The sequence below is a fragment of the Drosophila eugracilis genome, unplaced genomic scaffold (genome assembly GCF_018153835.1).
Source record: "Drosophila eugracilis isolate 14026-0451.02 unplaced genomic scaffold, ASM1815383v1 contig_498, whole genome shotgun sequence".
NCBI lineage: Eukaryota > Metazoa > Arthropoda > Insecta > Diptera > Drosophilidae > Drosophila > Drosophila eugracilis.
Window position 1 is genome coordinate 784,081 of NW_024573369.1, and position 6,833 is coordinate 790,913.

Sequence of the window (6,833 nt, forward strand, 5' to 3'; positions counted from 1 at the left end):
GATATGGTATGTATGTACGCGTCGAGGGGTGGCTGGTGGGTGGTGGCTGGGTAAGGTGTTGACGTCCTGCACTTTGCATTTGTTATTGTTATTGCTCTCAGCGTTAGAGACTACAGAGTAGAAAATACTAAGAATTTGCTTTACCTATTAAGTAACATCTAAGACCTGCTATTATCTTGAAGTTTATATTACAGCCTTCCCTTAACCCACATTTTTCTCTCAGTGCACTTAAGCTGTTAGGTGGCTGCGGCGGTTGGCTCCTTGAGGTCCTGGCTCCTTTGGTCCGAGTGGCTCATTAGTATGCGCAGCGTCCACAAAACTGTTTATTAGGGTCATTAGCGAGGCCTCAACACGCCTCCAAGCGAAGGACCTGCACAGGAAAAGTCACCCCCCCCTGCCCCCCCTCCCTACCCAATCTGATCTAAATGAAAATAAATGAAATCGTCTCAATAGCCTTTCCGTTTGACGTTGTGGAATGGAAAGCATATCAACGGCGCATATAGAATATAATATTAAATAAGCATGCAAATCGAAAATAAATTCGAATCCAATAAATCCAATTAGTCATGGGCAAATTGTTATTGAAGGCAGCGCCTTGTCTCAAGATCCCCCTACCCACCCCACTGCCATAATTCATGTTCCGCTTAGCTGGCATTTGCCGCTGATAAGACGGCATGATAGCCAGGCCAGCCTGAGCCTGATAAGAAGAGAGAAATGTAAAAATATAAAATAAATTAGAGGGGTTGAACAGTTCGAGTTACTTGTCTTTCCCGGGGGACTCAACTTCTGAACTCGCCGAGCAATTGAAATGAAATGAAATCCTCTGTGGAGGATCGAGCTCGTCGCCAGCTCCTCCTCGGATGTCGGACTGGGGCCGCTTAGACAAATGAGATAATTGGCTGCCTGGATTTATGTGGCATCCGAAGCGCTTTTCTTGTTTTCCTTTTTTGTGTGATTTATTTAATAAGCAGACGAAGGGGAACCCATATATATATATATATTCGACTGATAAAGCACCCACATCGAACATGTCCAGATCCATTGCCAGCCATATTCCGATTCCGATTCCGATTCCCATTTCCATATGTCCAGGCTGTAAAAATTTATTGGCCATCAGTCACAATTGCCAGTGCCCGGCAATGGCAGCAAAATGTGGCAATATGTTGCACACGCGCTCCGATAAGCCCCGCCCCCTCCGCCACAGCTGCCTTCAGTTCTTCAAGAGGTTTTTTCTGCAACAGGATTTTGGACACTCTCTGTCTCTCTGGCCAAGGCGGCGTATGAGTTATATTAGAGTTACTATGCTTTGTTCTTAACAAGTAAGAAACAAGCTAAGAGCTACGCCTAAAAATCTCTTATTAACTTTATATTTTAACTTTAAAAGTTAAGTTTGAGTTGAGCAACCCAAAGAGCATCCCCAAACCGACTTGCAGCCCGAAAGAGCTGCCACTTTCTTCTTGGTCTTTTTCCCTGACAGCTCCAAATGTACATCATTTTTTGCCCCTGTGTTTTGGGGGACGGGCTGGACAGCCTGCTGGACCCATGGGTTCCTCTTCCAGAGTGGGTGGCGGGTGCCTGTGCCTGTGCTGGGCAGTGAAATAATGGCGCTCAATGATATTAATACGTTCGCTCGTTATCAAATTGCGTTTGCATGCAAAATGGACGGATTGCTCCAACTCCGATACAGACTATATATATATATGGTATGTAGTATATATATAGTATGTAGTATATATCCCCCTGATATCATTATACGAATGTTCCCGCTCCTTTCTGCTGGACACACGGAATGGACACCGAAACGAGCGCCATATTTAAGAGCCGTACGTGATTTGTGTGACTGTCCTGCAGGCGAGGCAGGCTTTCTTGGCCACTTTTTGATGCCAACATCATAAAAGGCCTAAACAATAAAGGCCCACCGAGGAGGGGGGTGGTCAGACGTGAGCGGAAAACACAAATCTAGAACGATTTTCATGCCGAGGAGGTGACAACATGCCAAATGCAAATAAAAACAAGCAACGGCAACGGCAACGGCGACGGCGAACGACACAAAACTTTATTTAATTTAAAAGCTAAAAATATAAAATAAATTTTGCACATTTGACTTTTACACCAACAATTTGGCCCGTCCGCTGGCTGGTCATAAACCTTCGCCCACCCTCACAATGTCACAGTGGATCCGGACTCTTAACCCCGTAACCCGTAACTATATAACCCTTAGCCCGTAACCCGTAACCCCCGGGGGTGTCCGTAATCCGTAACCGTAACCATTCTGAACGGCAATCTGCGAGCGTAACCAAAAACCGTACGCAAAGTTACGATAATCGTTTATTGAAATGCAAATTTTTTGCTGATTTTGCCGCTTTTAGAAGTCAATTTGAGTTTGAGCTTGTTTTTTGTTTCGTTATTTGTTTGTTTTTTTTTCTCAACTTTTGTTGTGGGTGGGTGGTGTTGGTGGGGTTGGTGTTCTAACACTTGTATTATGATTGTCTGTTGTCGTCGGGCCAAGATGCGAAGCTGAGAAGCCGGCAATAAAATCACACAGCCATTTGGCAAGTGTAAATTTGCATATTAAGGAGCAAAGTCAACCCTAGGGTCCCATATGCTGAGTTGTCACCTGCGATTTGTATAATTGGATGGTTAGGTTAACCCATTTGCCGTCTAACACTTCGATTAGGTAAGAGGGGGTTAGGGGGGTTAAACCCTAAACATAACTCCAAAATCGATCCATCAGAAATCAAAACGCAAAATCTCATTAATTTGACAAGGAAAAGGAGTCGAATCGGATTTCTGATTTCTGATTTCGGATAAGGCACTCACCCACCCCCTTTCGGCTTTTGTCTGGGAAATGTAAATATAATTCCCCCTGTTACAAGGACACAAAGAGATCCCGAAGATAAGGTCCTGGTGAAGGCACTGATGCAACTGTCAAATTGTCAGGGATTTGGAATTTTGAAAAACCGATTCGGATTTTTCGTGGGGTGGTGTCTGCGGTTTTAGAACGCGGGCGAGGGCTTTACTATTTACAAAACTGCAAGATACGACTGATAAGATAAATAATTGGAATATGAAGCTGGTAGAGCCCCCTCCTCTAGCCTATGGCAGGCAAAGCGGCACAGCAGGAAGGGGTGTGTCTATATCTGCTCTCATTCTGTTTAATCACAGCAAATAATTAAATGTCCATTTCACAGGCAACGTCAATGTCGAAAGTTCCCCCTCCACCATGGATATAGTGCCGAATCTGGTTTCGGAATCTGAAACCGACCCCTCGACCTCGATGGCGATGCGACACGTGTGCGACAAGCGGCATTTGTATTAAGACTTAATTTAAGTGCTTATCACCCAAAACAAATCAACCCACCCCCTCTCTCCCCTCTCTCTCTTCCACTCTATATGTTTCCGATATTTATCCCCTCCCCTGCTTTGTCATTTGACATTTTGTATGAGTAACGCTCACCTAATGAAGTTATTAGAGGCGCACACAAAGCCCCACCAGCCACACCAACACCCACACCCATGCTCTATATATATGCTATATATACCTGACCAGACATCGCAGATAATGCCTGCAGAGGGGCACCACTTTTTTTGGACTGGACTGGAGTCATGGTCTGGCTATCTGCACGGGGCCAAGGTAGGGGATCTTCAGTTTGGGAAGGGTACATAGGCACGGCCAGAGGATTGGGCATGGTAAGTGGGTAGAGTTATTAGTAAGTTCAGAAATAAAGTTAGTTATTAAGACTTTAAAACATATTTTTAAAAAAGAAAAGTGGAAAAAATCTTAGAAGTTTTCATTGATATAAAGTCTTATATAAAAGTTTCATAAATTAGCAGCAGTTTTTAAGGTTTCTTATTAGTTTTATAGAACAGTAAACCCTTGTTTTAAAGTAACTCTTGCCTAAACAACCTAAAAATTAAACTAACTCTTGTACTAACTTTAATGGCTAACCTATAAGTAGGGCACTTCCTTAAGTCTATAAGCCCGAAATGAGGTAACTTTCTGTTTTGGCCACCGAAAATGATTCCTCCCCGTCCAGCGGCATGACAAATGGGAGTTCAATAAATGTTTATGATTTGACAAATCAATCGGGCTACTAATGTCACAATTCCGGAATGATTGCCCCGTTATTTTGGTTATTATACCGCCCCCTCATGCCCCTGCCCCCTGCCACACTGCCCCCTGCCACACTGTCACTTATTAATTTGGTTATTTGGCCCGCTGTCCGAGTTTATTTATTCATAAATTTTATCAGCACAAATTAAAAACAAATTAGCCGACAGTAGGTAAATAATAATAAAGTGTAATAAAAATCAGAGGGACAGGCGACCGTCGATAAGCTGACTGAACGAACGAACGAACTTGATTTGTTTAATCGAATGTGAAATGATTAAAACTTAATAATAATATTCATTTAGTTTATTCTGCCTGCCAGCCAGCTTGCCTATTTAAATTCAGGTTTATTTTCGTTTCGTTTTTTTACTTTTAATTTCATTCCCCTCCCTGCTCTCCCCCTGGCTCTGGTTGTAATGACATTTTTATTGTTTTTAATGCGCTTTTAATAATAATTGATTTGCGATTGCAACAATTTGATAAACCAAGTAAATGAAGCGAAGAGCCAAAACAAATTATGTGACTGCTGTTTGTCGTCGTTTTGGGTTTGGATGGGGGTAGGGGTAGGGAAGATGGCTTATTTTAATGGTAATAATTATAAAGTGATTGGTTTTGAAATGTAATTACCTAGAATATGGTTAGCAGGGTTAAGTTTTCTGGTGAAATAGCTGACCTTGATAGAGGGCTTTATCTGAGTAATAGCTTGATAGAAGTTTGGTTAATCAGTGAGAAGGTTTCCCTAGTAATATCTTAGGGAAACTTAGCTTGAGGATTCCTAAACTTCATATGACAGGAAAACTTACTTTAAAGTTACTTTTATCCTTCTTTTTTCCAGTTAGACCTTAGTTATTAACTATATTTTATACCCATTTCCACTGCCCTATTAACAAACATCTCAATTTATTACCAATTTTAGATTTTTTCAGGTAACTAACCCACTTAGAAACCATTTACATCCCCCAATTCCCAATATCATTTAATTGGGTTTGTAATTGTGAGGGAAACTAAAAGCAAATTCAAAGGAAAACCCAAGGAAAATCAAAGAAAAACTCTAAGGAAAAGCTAGAGATGGCCCCAACCTAATAATCAAATCGCAACAAAGTGTCACAACAAATTTACTTTCCAACTACAACTAACTTGGCTAAGATATGGCCTGTGGTGTGTGAGGGGAGGGGAGGGGAGTTGGCTGAAAGGGGAGGTGGCATGGTGCGCCAGAGAGTGCCCCTATTAGCAGTGAAAAGTTGTTCGGGGAATAGAGCTGCTAAGACTTAATAGAAAATCAAGCGCAAGAAAATGGCGTCCGATAAGGCGATGAGGAAAAGCTCAAGGAGGAAAGAGGAAAGAGCGGTTAAATAGGGGGCTGTGGAAAATGGAAAAGCGAAAGAGAAAAGTCAGCCAACCAACGCCCCGCAGCAAATTAAATGAAAATTTGTTTGTGTGTGGAAAAATCAAGTGAAAATTAATTGAATTGAGTTGAGTGCGGCTACGCCGAAATGGTTTGGGTTTGAAGTTGGGTTTTCTGCGGGCCATGGGGAGGGTTATTATATAGATCTTCATGTGGCGATAGCTCCCCCCCACACGCCAAAAAAAAAAGAAGAAGAAGCTGCAAATGGAATTTTCCTTTTCTTTCTTTTTTCCTCCTCCTTTGTGTGTTTTTTTTTCTCTTTTTGCCAATCACAAAGCAATGATGAAGGAGAGTCCAGAGGTTGGAAAATCAAAGGGGGCGAGGGGGCTTTGGGTGGTCACTCGCCCGCTCTCTTTCTCGCTCTGTCTGCCTGACATGGCAAAGTGGTTGCCTGTCCCTTTCCTGCAGCCATAATTCATTTTCCAAAGACGGCAGCTGCGCATTGAAACTGCCTCGGAAAAGTGGGTGTATTTAAAGGGGTGGTGGCGAGGGGGCTGGGAGCCTTACCCACCCCTACACAACCCCATTCCCCTCGCATATTTAAGACATTATTACATTATAATCGCATAAAACAATCAATAAAATGTCAGTTTTTGCTCTGCTCTCGTACGGGCAGCGCTGCCTTGGCCCTCTCTTTCGCACTTTTCGGGGGTAGACCCCCCGACCACCCCCCTTTGCCACTTTTCTTCCCACTCATTCTTTTGCTTTCTTTGCTTCGGCTACTGCCTCTTCTTCTTCTTCTTCTCCGCTAGCCGTCTTCTTCTTACTGGGCCTTAAATTGGCCATAATCATATTCATATGAAATTTCCCCCTATTTTTTCACTGGCCACGCCTGTCTGCGCACTATAGTTGTCTCGCTTACTCTAGTACGGTTTCTCAGTTAGCTGTCTGGTCTGGCTATTGCCTTCTCTTTTTAGCTCTAGCTTGGTGTGTTACGAAGACACACACATACACACACACTGATTCACTTTAAATCAATTTTTTTGGCGTTTTTCATTTCATTTTCCCTGTTGCGCATTGCTGGCTCTCACTCGCTCGCACTACTTGTGTCTCTTTCCCTGGGCATTGCCCATCTCTTTCGCGCAATTTAGTGAGCCAGAAAAATACCATTATTGCATTGGCCATTTGTGGGCCAGCGCGGGGTTAAGCGGGGCTGCGGGGGGTTAAGTGGACTGGGGTGGGTTGAGTGGGTGGCAGCAGTGGTGGTGGTGGTGGTGGACTTGTGGGTGGTGGGTTTTTGCGGACGGCGCCTTGGCATGTTTGTTAAGTGAAACCATTTTTCTTTTTATTGCCACGACAGCGACGCAGACGTCGACG